General features: G+C 47.7%; 1 non-coding gene across 1 annotated transcript; it reads left to right on the top strand.

Annotated features, from left to right (window-relative positions):
* Nucleotides 1–11,877: 11,877 nt before the first annotated feature.
* Trnas-cga lies at nt 11,878–11,952 on the top strand. Its single transcript has one exon. It is a non-coding gene; the product is annotated as a tRNA-Ser (tRNA).
* Nucleotides 11,953–15,108: the final 3,156 nt, after the last annotated feature.

The following is a 15,108-nucleotide window of genomic DNA, read 5'->3' as shown; positions in this document are numbered from 1 at the left end:
CGTTCCAGTCGATAAGCAAAACGAGGAATGTGTTCTGCTCCAGCGTATCTTCCCGAGGAAATGTTGGATGGAGAGCACACCTGAAAACCAAAATATTCAGGACTTTCATGATTATTTATTGGACCAGTGGCTCAATAACGAACACATGCCAACAGAGATGTGGAGTTCCAGAGGAACGTATCAAAAGGATGGAACCGAAGAATAAATACATTAGGATCAAAAATTTATTCTAATGCTTACTCATTAGTGAAAAATTTTCTAGAAGATGCAGAACACCACGGACGCCAGTTTGACCAACTAATTTTAACATTTGGTGGGAATAGAAGAAAAAACTCACCAATGAACAGTGAAGAAACGATTGAAATGGCTTTAATGAAACTTCGAACTGATAAGATGTTAAAATCGTTTCCGACATATGTGGCCTACGCACATAAGGTACGATGACGACTAACACATCAGAACCATTGAAAAAATTGTAATCATTGAAAATCAGTTTAATGTAATCATTGACAGTCTTGTAAATATTGTAAAGAAATATAATATGGGACGAACTGAGACTATCTTCTCGTGGTGTTCCCTGTAAATGATACAAAGGAGGCTAAATGTATTTTGAAACTTGTAATATATTCTCTAATGAAGACTGACAAGACTATCTCATAGACCAAACCTTTTCCAGGGAATAATCGCAGCATTAAGAGGTTCTTAGAACCAAAATCTGTGTGGATGGATACCGAGTACAAAATCTTTACAAAGCGATAAAAGTGGTCCAACTAAAACATTCATATTTCTTTACGTACTACACGTATATTTAATAAAAAATGGGGGTTCCTATTTAAAAAAACGCAGTTGATATCCGTTTGACCTATGGCAGCGCCATCTAGCGGGCCAAACATAGCGCCATCTGGTTTCCCCCTTCAAGGTAGACGAGTTTCGTTGTCTGCAGTTTTTTCGTTTGATGCTTATTCCGTGAGATATTTGGCCCGGTCACTATTAATGGACCACCATGTACAAACGGCCACTGTAATGCAAAGTGGTGTCTGTTCAAATGGTTCAAATGGCTCTGAGCACTATGGGACGTAACATCTGTGGTCATCAGTCTCCTAGAACTTAGAACTACTTAAACCTAACTAACCTAAGGACATCACACACATGCCCGAGGCAGGATTCGAACCTGCGACCGTAGCGGTCACGCGGTTCCAGACTGAAGCGCCTTTAACCGCACGGCCACACCGGGCGGCGGTGTCTGTTCTGTTGGACTTATGAGAGACAGACACCACACCCACATGTATGTAGTAGTAAAAGAAATTCATGTGAAAGGGCATTTTAAGTTTTTCTAACATCAACTAACTGTTAATCATACTTATTTCACAAAATGACTCTGAACACTATGGGACTTAACTTCTAAGGTCATCAGTCCCCTAGAACTTAGAACTACTTAAACCCAACTAACCTACGGACATCCATGCCCTAGGCAGGATTCGAACCTGCGAACGTAGCGGTCGCGCGGTTCCAGACTGTAGCGCCTAGAACCGCTCGGCCACCCCGGCCGGCTATTTCACAGAGAAATGAGTACTGGAAAAGACTGCAGTGGAACGCTAACAGTGAAGACCGTTTTACATAAATAGAAAAGATAAATATTATTTAGTTAATGCCGTGCGTCTTGTTCGCACAAATAGCTTGCTGCGCGCAACGTAGAGGATGGGAATACTGCAATATTTTTCCTTGTCGAGCTGTTTGTTGCAAAATTAGGGCGTTAGCTAGTCACGTGGCTAACTTAGCAGCCACTGCCGGGTCTGCGGTTCGCTTTGTTGAGTAATAAATAACGATGAATAATAGTGACGTAAATGAAACGTAAAACAGCGGTCAGTAACGCAGTCAATATCCTCCAGGGAGACGGACTCTTCATGTCTAATTATCTTAGCATTGCTCATTTTGTCCCGTGTCTGCTCATCTCTCTCTCTCTGTGTCCCTCCTTCCCTCTCTCTCTCTCTCTCTCTCTCTCACTTTCCCTTTCTTCTCCTGTTCTGCGCGGACGTCGACGTATGTATGTATGTGTGTGTGTGTGTGTGTGTGTGTGTCACTTGAAGACAAGAGGCACGAATTAATGAGCCTGAAGAGCTCCGCCTGCCGAAGGGTAGAAAGTAATGTAGGATCGCCCACGGCTATGCCTTTAGAGACATTCCCCCGAGAAACTCGGCGCGGTGATGTCAGCGGCGTTATTGGGTCAACGGGTTTCCGCGAGCCCCAGCCGCCGCGCGCCGCGGCTGAAGGAAGCCAGCCGGCAGGTTGGCTAATCGACGCCCGGCCGGGCAGGGGCGCCGGCTACTGGCGAAGGCGAGCTGCGAGGGAGGGGGCACTCCGTCCCACCGTCGCATGCAAACTATTCTCCGGTGCTTCTAAATCAAGGAAAGTAAATGTCGGGATGTTCTTTTACTAACGCTGCGCTTGATTTCACACCCGATGTCGTGTTCCGTGTCTAATGACCTCTATTCAGCTGGATGTTAACTTTTAACTTTCCTCTCTTTTTTTCATACACAGAATTTACGCTGATCAAAAGCATCCGGATACCTATTAGTGGGCATTAATATTGGATGTTTCCACCCTTCGCCTTTATGACAGCTTGTACCCTGCCTGGGGCGCATTCAGTGAGGTGTTCGAATGTCTGCAAAGGAATGTCACTTTCCAGGAGCCGAAGCCAGAAAATATTGGACGCTTGCAAGAACCCCCCACTAGTATTTAACCTCTAGAAATGACTCACTTTAGACACTGAATCCGTAGATGGTGATATAAGGGGCGTACAGTATAATTGGCCTCGCTTTCCCACCCGAGTTATCCGATAATTAAGCCGGTCCGTCCTTGAACTGACTTACTGAGCCGCCATGTAGGAATTCTTCCTACCCGTTAGGTGGAGATGTTCTCGTAATTTCAAGTTCTCTTGCAGGGCAGTAGCAGCGCCGTCGGATTCTGAAAGTGCAGTACTACTGTCTATATATTTTACACTACTGGCGATTAAAATTGCTACACCAAGAAGAAATGCAGATGATAAACGAGTATTCATTGGATAAATACATTATACGAGAACTGACATATGATTACATTTTCACTCAATTTGGGTGCATAGATCCTGACAAATCAGTACCCAGAACAACCATCTCTGGCAGTAATAACGGCCTTGATACGCCTGGGCATTGAGTCAAAGAGCGATGCCGTGTACAGCCGTGTGCAGCTTCAACACGATACCACAATTCATCAAGAGTAGTGACTGGCGTATTGTGACGAGCCAGTTGCTTGGCCACCATTGACGAGACGTTTTCAATTGGCGAGAGATCTGGAGAATGTGCTCGCCAAGGCAGCACTCGAACATTTTCTGTATCCAGAAAGTCCCGTACAGGACCTGCAACATGCAGTCGTGCATTATCCTGCTGAAATGTAGGGTTTCGCAGGGATCGAATGAAGGGTAGAGCCACGGGTCTTAACACATCTGAAATGTAACATCCACTGTTCAAAGTGTCGGCAATGAGAACAAGAGGTGACCGAGATGTGTAACCAATGACACCCCATACCATCAAGCCGGGTGATACACCAGTATGGCGATGACGAATACACGCTTCCAATATGCGTTCACCGCGATGTCGCCAAACACGGATGCGACCATCATGATGCTGTAGACAGAACCCGGATTCATCCGAAAAAATGACGTTTTGCCATTCGTGCACCCAGATTCGTCGTTGAGTACACCATCGCAGGCGCTCCTGTCTGTGATGCAGCGTCAAGGGTAACCGCAGCCATGGTCTCCGAGCTGATAGTCCATGCTGCTGTAAACGTCGTCGAACTGTTCGTGCAGATGGTTGTTGTCTTGCAAACGACCCCATCTGTTGACTCAGGGATCGAGACGTGGCTGCACGGTCCGTTACAGCCATGCGGATAAGATGCCTGTTATCTCGACGGCTAGTGATACGAGGCCGTTGGGATCCAGTACGGCGATCCGTATTACCCTCCTGAGCCCACCGATTCAATATTCTGCTAACAGTCATTGGATCTCGACCAATGCGAGCAGCAATCCCGCAATACGGTAAACCGCAATCGCGACAAGCTACAACCCGAGCTTTATCAAAGTCGGAAACGTGATGGTACGCATTTCTTCTCCTTACACGAGGCATCACAACAACGTTTCACCAGGCAACGCCAGTCAGCTGCTGTTTGTGTGTGAGAAATCGGATGGAAACTTTCCTCATGTCAGCACGTTGTAGGTGTCGCCACCGGCGCCAACCTTGTGTGAATGCTCTGAAAAGCTAATGATTAGCATATCACAGCATCTTCTTCCTGTCGGTTAAATTTCGCATCTGTAGCACGTCATCATCGTGGTGTAGCAATTTTAATGTACAATGAAGCGGAAAAAAGTTTTTACAAGTAATGCCATTATGGTCCGTTTATTTAAGAAACATCGTAAAATACTGATTAAAATTAACTATTAATGGTACGGGAGTATGGTCTACCGCATGACTAGATCAAAAAATGTATGTGAATTCCTAAGGGCCCAAACTGTTGAGGTCATCAGTCCTTCGACTTATACACTACTTAAACTTGCTGATCATAAGCTAGATGATGACGTCCCGTACTCCGAAGAGCGTAGGGGACGATGCGGGAGGCCCGCACCGCCGACTAGGCAAGGTCCTAGAGGAGGTGGTTTGCCGTTGCCTTCCTCCGACCATAATGGGGATGAATGATGATGATGAAGACGACACAACAGCACCCAGTCATCTCGAGGTAGGGAAAATCCCTAACGCCGCCGGGAATCGAACCCGGGACCTCGTGCGCGCGAAGCGAGAACCACGAGCTGCGGACAAAACATTTGTCACCACAGTGCGCACGGTCACGGATGAATCGTTAAGCCTTTAAAGATGGCAACGGTCAAATCACGTGTTCAAACCCGCACGTTGGTGAAGAGGCATCTAAATAAGGTACAAGAAATAGGAAGTGACGACAACTTTTTGTCTGCAAATTTCAAATGAGGTCACAGCCCGGTTTCATATTTTCTGCTTGGGAAACTGTAGCGATAGGGCTGGCAATAAAATCTCGTTAGCTAATAAAGGGCGTCTTATATACCAGTTTGAACTATTTCTTTCGCATTTCAAAACAAAGCATTTCAGTGATTATCTTGAAACTCAGAAATATTAAGGGGTTCTTAGTCATTAGGTGAAGGTTAATTAACTTACAATGCGTCCGTTGTATTTAATTTGTGTACACAACTTTAATCGCGAAATGATTTGTAGATAATATCCTTGCGATCGACAAATTTGGGTTTTCATAAGCGCCAGTATGAACAAGTCGTAGGTTGTACTTTTCAATTTTGTGTTTTTGCATTTTCAATGTACTTAATTTCAATTTTTAGTAGTTTTTTGAAGAGCTAATCATACCCCATCGCTTCTCTTGCTCAAATGTCAGGCTCCCCAGTTGATGTGCTTTTAAGTCGACATAGCATGACTATTCGTCCACTACGCTTCTCATAAATTATTGGCTTATTCTTCTCAGCTTTTCTACTAGCAAATTTACAGTATCTTATTCTTTACAAAATATGACCGGAGACCTTGTACACTCCTGGAAATGGAAAAAAGAACACATTGACACCGGTGTGTCAGACCCACCATACTTGCTCCGGACACTGCGAGAGGGCTGTACAAGCAATGATCACACGCACGGCACAGCGGACACACCAGGAACCGCGGTGTTGGCCGTCGAATGGCGCTAGCTGCGCAGCATTTGTGCACCGCCGCCGTCAGTGTCACCCAGTTTGCCGTGGCATACGGAGCTCCATCGCAGTCTTTAACACTGGTAGCATGCCGCGACAGCATGGACGTGAACCGTATGTGCAGTTGACGGACTTTGAGCGAGGGCGTATAGTGGGCATACGGGAGGCCTGGTGGACGTATCGCCGAATTGCTCAACACGTGGGGCGTGAGGTCTCCACAGTACATCGATGTTGTCGCCAGTGGTCGGTGGAAGGTGCACGTGCCCGTCGACCTGGGACCGGACCGCAGCGACGCACGGATGCACGCCAAGACCGTAGGATCCTACGCAGTGCCGTAGGGGACCGCACCGCCACTTCCCAGCAAATTAGGGACACTGTTGCTCCTGGGGTATCGGCGAGGACCATTCGCAACCGTTTCCATGAAGCTGGGCTACGGTCCCGCACACCGTTAGGCCGTCTTCCGCTCACGCCCCAACATCGTGCAGCCCGCCTCCAGTGGTGTCGCGACAGGCGTGAATGGAGGTACGAATGGAGACGTGTCGTCTTCAGCGATGAGAGTCGCTTCTGCCTTGGTGCCAATGATGGTCGTATGCGTGTTTGGCGCCGTGCAGGTGAGCGCCACAATCAGGACTGCATACGACCGAGGCACACAGGGCCAACACCCGGCATCATGGTGTGGCGAGCGATCTCCTACACTGGCCGTACACCACAGGTGATCGTCGAGGGGACACTGAATAGTGCACGGTACATCCAAACCGTCATCGAACCCATCGTTCTACCATTCCTAGACCGGCAAGGGAACTTGCTGTTCCAACAGGACAATGCACGTCCGCATGTATCCCGTGCCACCCAACGTGCTCTAGAAGGTGTAAGTCAACTACCCTGGCCAGCAAGATCTCCGGATCTGTCCCCCATTGAGCATGTTTGGGACTGGATGAAGCGTCGTCTCACGCGGTCTGCACGTCCAGCACGAACGCTGGTCCAACTGAGGCGCCAGGTGGAAATGGCATGGCAAGCCGTTCCACAGGACTACATCCAGCATCTCTACGATCGTCTCCATGGGAGAATAGCAGCCTGCATTGCTGCGAAAGGTGGATATACACTGTACTAGTGCCGACATTGTGCATGCTCTGTTGCCTGTGTCTATGTGCCTGTGGTTCTGTTAGTGTGATCATGTGATGTATCTGACCCCAGGAATGTGTCAATAAAGTTTCCCCTTCCTGGGACAATGAATTCACGGTGTTCTTATTTCAATTTCCAGGAGTGTATATAGTACTTGACGATCAGGGCAACAGATCTCGAATTTTTATCTGAATAATCTTCAGAAGAGGCACTCCATACGGCTTTCTTCTGTGTCTGTAATTATCCGTACACTTAAGCGCGCTTCCTTTGGAGTCAACAGACGCTATTGTGCATAATTCGCTTCACAACATGACCTCAACACATTGCACAATCAAACACACGTAGCCATCAGCTACCTATAGTAAAAAGTGCAAAGATTCCCATCGAACACGGGTAGCAATGCGTCTTAAGCACGGCCTCCATTTCGAGAGAATTGCATATGTGCAAATGCGCATGCGTAGTTGCGCTGTTGGAAATTTACGTGCATGTGCAAACTTGAACACAAAAAACACATCGTGTGGAAGCACCTTAAATGCAAGCTCTTTGCCCGGGCCGCGGGCAGTTTGGCACAGCAGGTGTTGGGCTCTCCCTGGCGGGACACACATCAGCATATCGCCTATCCAGCCGGTGCGCCGTGTGTGGCAACGCGTTGTCTTTTTTCTTTTTTTGCCTACACTTGCCTTGCCGCAGGCTGCCGATCAGCGAGCCGACCGTCCACTCCACTCTCTCCTTCCGTCCCACTGGCCTGCCTGCCTCTTGTTTTTGCATTGCGCCATAATTTAGGTTAACGTCCTGTTGCATGAATGGACGTTTAAGATCGCCACCATCGGAGCGCATGCCTGTGCATTTTTATGCGAACTGCGGTGGCTTGAAAGGTGATCCCCCCATTCACTGCTGATTAACCTCCATTCTGCACAGCAGTAGTTATGTAAATTATGATCATACTGGCGCAAAAAAGGGTCTCAGACAAATATTATTTCACATTTTTAAATTCGACAGCAATAAAGAATGAAAGACAAGTTTTACTGAAGTGCAATAAATAATACAAGCAAATTTTCTGGCAATATTAGTTACAGTTGTATAATGTTACTGTATTTCTTTTAATCTGCTTTTCATTTGCTATTAACAGACCAGAAAAACTACAGCCAAACGAATGACAAATTACTGATTTTTTCAACAACCTGTAGGTGGCCGACTGCAGTCCGTTGGCGAAGTACTGGTAAAAAACATCAAAGCACATTGCTCACTAAGCACTCTTACGATTCATTCTCGAATATTGCTGAAGTGTTAGAGACCAATACTAAATAGGAATAACAAGCGATATTGAACATACACAAAATGGTTCAAATGGCTATGAGCACTATGGCACTTAACATCTGAGGTCATCAGTCCCCTAGAACTTAGAAATACCTGAACCTAACTAACCTAAGGACATTACACACATCCATGCCCGAGGCAGGATGCGAACTTGCGACCGCAGCAGCAGCACGGTTCCGGACTGAGGCGCCTAGAACCGCTCGGCCACAACGGCCGGCCCTCAAATAAGGCCTATGTTTGATACTAGTAGACTTCTCTTAGCCAGGAATGCCCTTTTTGCCAGTGCTAGTCTGTTTTTTACGCCATCCTTGCTGTTAAATGGCGGAATTCCTTCACTTCATTTGTTTTGTGATCCCCAATTTTGATGTTGAGTTTCTCGCTGTTTACATTTGTGCTACTTCTCATTGCTTTCGTCTTTCTTCGATTTACTCTCAATTCGTATTCTGCACTCATCAGACTCTTCATTTCATTTAACAGATCCTACAATTCATCTTTACATTCACTGAGGATAGCAAGGTCATTAGCGAGTCTTATCATTGATCTCCTTACATACTGAATTTCAGTCCCACTCTTGAACAACCTTTCTTTTATTTCTAGCCAATATTATCATTGATCTCCTTTCACTCTGAATTTCAATCCCACTCTTGGACCTTTCTTTAACTTTCGCCAGTGCTTCTTCGATATACAGATTGAAGAGTCGGGGCGAAACGCCTCATCCCTACCTTAAATCCTTTTTAATGCGAGCACTTCGTTCTTGGTCTCCCAGTCTTATTTTTCCCTCTTAGTTCTTGTACATATCGCCTTCCCCTGTAAGTTACACTTACTAGCGGACATTAATCTGGGATTTCTCCACCCTTCGCATTTACGACGTCTTGAGCTCTGCTGCGGACACCATCAATGAAGTGTCTGATTGTCTGTGGAGAAATGGCAACTGATTCCTCCTAAAGAGCCGAAACCAGTCAAGGTAGTGATGTAGGACGGGGTGGCCGAACGATTCTAGGCGCTAAGTCTGGAACCGCGCGACCGCTACGACCGAGGGTTCGAATCCTGCCTCGGGCATTGATGTGTGTGATGTCCTTAGGTTAGTTAGGTTTAAGTAGATCTAAGTTCTAGGGGACTGATGACCTAAGAAGCTAAGTCCCATAGTGCTCAGAGCCATTTGAACCATTTTGATGTAGGACGCTGGGGTTTGAAGCGTAGGCGGGGCCGTAATTCATCGCCGTGGTCTCCCATTGAGTTCATGTATAGACTGTAGGCAGGCCAGTTCATTGCAGGAATGTCATTGTTCACAAGCATTGCTGAAACGCCCTGCTACACCCGCAGGACAGGACAGATAGTATAAACTGTGGAAAGGGGACAAAATAAGGGCTGTCAGTTATACTCGAACATACAACTTTATTATTTGATCAAACATTACAAGAGCCCAAAAAATTTAAAAAAAAACGCACACAGCTTTAATCCTTGGGACTTAATTACCGACTGAAAGCCACTTCAATTTAAAAAAGACTGAAGGCCAATAACTTAAAAGGCAAGCATAATCAGAAATTTGACAGGGAAGCCTTATCTTAAAACAGTTCTTTAGTTAGGCTGAAGTAAACAAATTAAATTCATATCGGCTGAAGGCCTAACACTTAAACTCCATAACATTATTTTTTTTAAATACCAAAGGCCTTACGTGAAACAGTTCTTTAATTTAGGCTGAAGGCCATAAGAGCAAAACAACTCTAATTTTAAAAAAATCGGCTAGAAGCCATACAAGTGCAAACAACAATAACAACTGAAAAATAAAATAGGGCAGTGCACCCATCTGCGCTCAGATGTTCGAGGGTCAGCCTGGGATTCAAACACTAACGCTCGCTTAGGTGAGACAGGCAGTCGGGCCAACCAGTTTCAATCCACTGGGAACCCAACCAACACTCAACAGACCAATGATCAAGATCAGATCCGCTCCACACTTGCACCAAAACTCAAACGATGCTAAAAGCGGAGACTGAAACAACAACAAGAACGGATCACAGACAACCCATAATCTGTGGACGACCCAAATGCACGTCGTCTAATCAGACGACCGACCAAACGGCCAAGCAAGGTCGTTGCCACCCAAACGTTTGCGTCGGCAATAGTCGGGCGAGTGATGGCTATCCTGTCCTTCCTCGCTACTCCACGGCAACCGACCAATTCAGAGCCAGTACGCCGACAACCTTTAAATACACTCCTGGAAATTGAAATAAGAACACCGTGAATTCATTGTCCCAGGAAGGGGAAACTTTATTGACACATTCCTGGGGTCAGATACATCACATGATCACACTCACAGAACCACAGGCACATAGACACAGGCAACAGAGCATGCACAATGTCGGCACTAGTACAGTGTATATCCACCTTTCGCAGCAATGCAGGCTGCTATTCTCCCATGGAGACGATCGTAGAGATGCTGGATGTAGTCCTGTGGAACGGCTTGCCATGCCATTTCCACCTGGCGCCTCAGTTGGACCAGCGTTCGTGCTGGACGTGCAGACCGCGTGAGACGACGCTTCATCCAGTCCCAAACATGCTCAATGGGGGACAGATCCGGAGATCTTGCTGGCCAGGATAGTTGACTTACACCTTCTAGAGCACGTTGGGTGGCACGGGATACATGCGGACGTGCATTGTCCTGTTGGAACAGCAAGTTCCCTTGCCGGTCTAGGAATGGTAGAACGATGGGTTCGATGACGGTTTGGATGTACCGTGCACTATTCAGTGTCCCCTCGACGATCACCAGTGGTGTACGGCCAGTGTAGGAGATCGCTCCCCACACCATGATGCCGGGTGTTGGCCCTGTGTGCCTCGGTCGTATGCAGTCCTGATTGTGGCGCTCACCAGCACGGCGCCAAACACGCATACGACCATCATTGGCACTAAAGCAGAAGCGACTCTCATCGCTGAAGACGACACGTCTCCATTCGTCCCTCCATTCACGCCTGTCGCGACACCACTGGAGGCGGGCTGCACGATGTTGGGGCGTGAGCGGAAGACGGCCTAACGGTGTGCGGGACCGTAGCCCAGATTCATGGAGACGGTTGCGAATGGTCCTCGCCGATACCCCAGGAGCAACAGTGTCCCTAATTTGCTGGGAAGTGGCGGTGCGGTCCCCTACGGCACTGTGTAGGATCCTACGGTCTTGGCGTGCATCCGTGCGTCGCTGCGGTCCGGTCCCAGGTCGACGGGCACGTGCACCTTCCGCCGACCACTGGCGAGAACATCGATGTACTGTGGAGACCTCACGCCCCACGTGTTGAGCAATTCGGCGGTACGTCCACCCGGCCTCCCGCATGCCCACTATACGCCCTCGCTCAAAGTCCGTCAACTGCACATACGGTTCACGTCCACGCTGTCGCGGCATGCTACCAGTGTTAAAAGACTGCGATGGAGCTCCGTATGCCACGGCAAACTGGCTGACACTGACGGCGGCGGTGCACAAATGCTGCGCAGCTAGCGCCATTCGACGGCCAACGCCGCGGTTCCTGGTGTGTCCGCTGTGCCGTGCGTGTGATCATTGCTTGTACAGCCCTCTCGCAGTGTCCGGAGCAAGTATGGTGGGTCTGACACACCGGTGTCAATGTGTTCTTTTTTCCATTTCCAGGAGTGTAGGTAGGAGACGAGGTACTGGCAGAAGTAAAGCTGTGAGGACGGGGCGTGAGTCGTGCTCGGGTAGCTCAGTTGGTAGAGCACTTGCCCGCGAAAGGCAAAGGTCCCGAGTTCGAGTCTCGGTCGGGCACACACTTTTAATCTGCCAGGAAGTTTCATATCTGCCAGGAAGTTTCCGCTGCAGAGTGAAAATCTCATTCTGGGAACCTTTAAATAACTTGTCAGTCAAACCACATAAACTACACACAATTTCACGAACACTTGCACGAAGAACTAGACAATGCTAACGGCAGTGACTGAGCAAAACATGGACGAATCACGAGTTGGCACACACAGCCAACCCATAACCAATCGCCGGCCAAATATACTTCGTTCGAAAAGACGAACGACCAACGATCAACCACAGACGTCCCACTAAAATCATGTGTGTCGGCAATCATCGCCGAGTGATGGCTATCCGCGCCTCCCTGGCGCTGCATGTCCCACTAATGCTACAACGCGACTGCGCCAACCGACCAGCTGCTACACATCTGGACGGAGACAGCACAAAAATAACTGAGCAGTGAACATTACAGGCTACACACAACTTCACAAATAATTGGACGAAGAACGCGACCAATCCTAAAAGCAGTGACTGTGCAATTACCAGGAGGAACCACGAGTTGAGACACACACCGCCAACCCATAAGCGATCGGCAAGCAAATACACGTCGTCCGGTAAGACGACCAGCCGACGATCAACGAAGACCGTCCTCAGTCATGTGTGCCGGCAACGGTCGGGCGAGTCATGGCTATAGTAACCTCACTGCCACTCCAACCCGACCGAACTTCTGCCGCATCCCAACTGTCCGACTGCCAGGTGCGAACTCCACTGCTGGCGCGTTCCAACTGACTTCATTGCCCGGTCCGAACTGCTCTACTGGTGCGTTCTAACCCGTTGGACGACACACGACGTCCAGGAAGTAATAGCAGCCCCAAAGATAATACGGCAGGGCCTATATCGATAAGCGCTGCTGCTGTCGCTCACAGGCGGCAAGGCAGCAACTCAGTGACATCAGTAATTTAAAATTAACGTAACGAGGCGGCAGTACGGTAAAAACAGGATGTGAAATAAGAGATGGCCCGAACACGAGCCACGCCGGCTCAATTGCCTCATAGATGCTGCTTTATGACGGGATACGCTGTCGTACACATACAGGGCTATTACAAATGATTGAAGCGATTTCATAAATTCCCTGTAGCTGCATTCATTGACATATGGTCACGACACACTACAGATACGTAGAAAAACTCATAAAGTTTTGTTCGGCTGAAGCCGCACTTCAGGTTTCTGCCGCCAGAGCGCTCGAGAGCGCAGTGAGACAAAATGGCGACAGGAGCCGAGAAAGCGTATGTCGTGCTTGAAATGCATTCACATCAGTCAGTCATAACAGTGCAACGACACTTCAGGACGAAGTTCAAAGATCCACCAACTGCTAACTCCATTCGGCGATGGTATGCGCAGTTTAAAGCTTCTGGATGCCTCTGTAAGGGGAAATCAGCGGGTCGGCCTGCGGTGAGCGAAGAAACGGTTGAACGCGTGCGGGCAAGTTTCACACGTAGCCCGCGGAAGTCGACGAATAAAGCAAGCAGGGAGCTAAACGTACCACAGCCGACGGTTTGGAAAATCTTACGGAAAAGGCTAAAGCAGAAGCCTTACCGTTTACAATTACTACAAGCCTTGACACCCGATGACAAAGTCAAGCGATTTGAATTTTCGGCGCGGTTGCAACAGCTCATCGAAGAGGATGCGTTCAGTGCGAAACTTGTTTTCAGTGATGAAGCAACATTTTTTCTTAATGGTGAAGTGAACAGACACAATGTGCGAATCTGGGCGGTAGAGAATCCTCACGCATTCGTGCAGCAAATGCAAATTCGCAATTCACCAAAAGTTAACGTGTTTTGTTCAATCTCACGATTTAAAGTTTACGGCCCCTTTTTCTTCTGCGAAAAAAATGTTACAGGACACGTGTATCTGGACATGCTGGAAAATTGGCTCATGCCACAACTGGAGACCGACAGCGCCGACTTCATCTTTCAACAGGATGGTGCTCCACCGCACTTCCATCATGATGTTCGGCATTTCTTAAACAGGAGATTGGAAAACCGATGGATCGGTCGTGGTGGAGATCATGATCAGCAATTCATGTCATGGCCTCCACGCTCTCCCGGCTTAACCCCATGTGGTTTCTTTCTGTGGGGTTATGAGAAAGATTCAGTGTTTAAACCTCCTCTACCAAGAAACGTGCCAGAACTGCTAGCTCGCATCAACGATGCTTTCGAACTCATTGATGGGGACATGCCGCGCCGAGTGTGGGAGGAACTTGATTAGCGGCTTGATGTCTGCCGAATCACTAAAGGGGCACATATCGAACATTTGTGAATGCCTAAAAAAACATTTTGAGTTTTTGTATGTGTGTGCAGAGCATTGTGAAAATATCTCAAATAATAAAGTTATTGCAGAGCTGTGAAATCGCTTCAATCATTTGTAATAACCCTATACTGTCATCATCGTCTCCAAAACGTTCTTCTACTGTACGCAGCGCACAGTGCTGTAAAATGTTTTCATATCCTTTCTTAAGCACTCGGGACCACACCCCAACCACAACAGTCTCCCAATCCCAAAAACCACGTGCTCCATACTTCACTGTTGGCACCACACATGATGATGGTAGGTAACGTTGTCGAGGCGTTCGCCAAACCGAAACACTTTTGTCGTAGTGACGCAGGGTGCAGCGTGATTCATCACTACACATCCCTTGTTTTCAGTCATCCAACGCTCTAGTGGCGTCGCTCTTTCACCACCACAAATGGCGCTTGGGAATGGCTACAGACATGTGTGGCTTTCGAGAATTTCTTTTAACTCTCTTCACCCAGTCATTTTGCTAGCTGTAGTACTGGTATCACTTTAAACTTAGGCGTCATTCGTTCCGATGATTCAATGCGATCTTTTACAACCAGCTTCCGCAATGTTCTATGGTCGTGTCCGACAGTACATGAGGTCTGTCTAGTCTTGATCTAGTTGTGGCTGTTCCTTCGTGCGGTCACTCCACAGTCGCATCACCTACAGACGATTTGGGCAGGTTTAAGAGCCTTGGAATGTCTCTGATAGATTTGTTACTCAGTCAACAGCTAATGTGTAGTTCTAAATTACTGAGCTTTTCTGATGGGACTATTGTGCTGCAACTGCTTCTCTATTGAGAAAACAAATCCCTCCGTCTTCTATTATACTGAGGCTCAGCCTCTCG

Source organism: Schistocerca piceifrons, chromosome 7, assembly GCF_021461385.2.
Source record: "Schistocerca piceifrons isolate TAMUIC-IGC-003096 chromosome 7, iqSchPice1.1, whole genome shotgun sequence".
In the NCBI taxonomy this organism is placed as follows: domain Eukaryota; kingdom Metazoa; phylum Arthropoda; class Insecta; order Orthoptera; family Acrididae; genus Schistocerca; species Schistocerca piceifrons.
The sequence above is the reverse complement of the archived record's forward strand: the minus strand, read 5'-3'. Positions and strand labels throughout refer to the sequence as shown.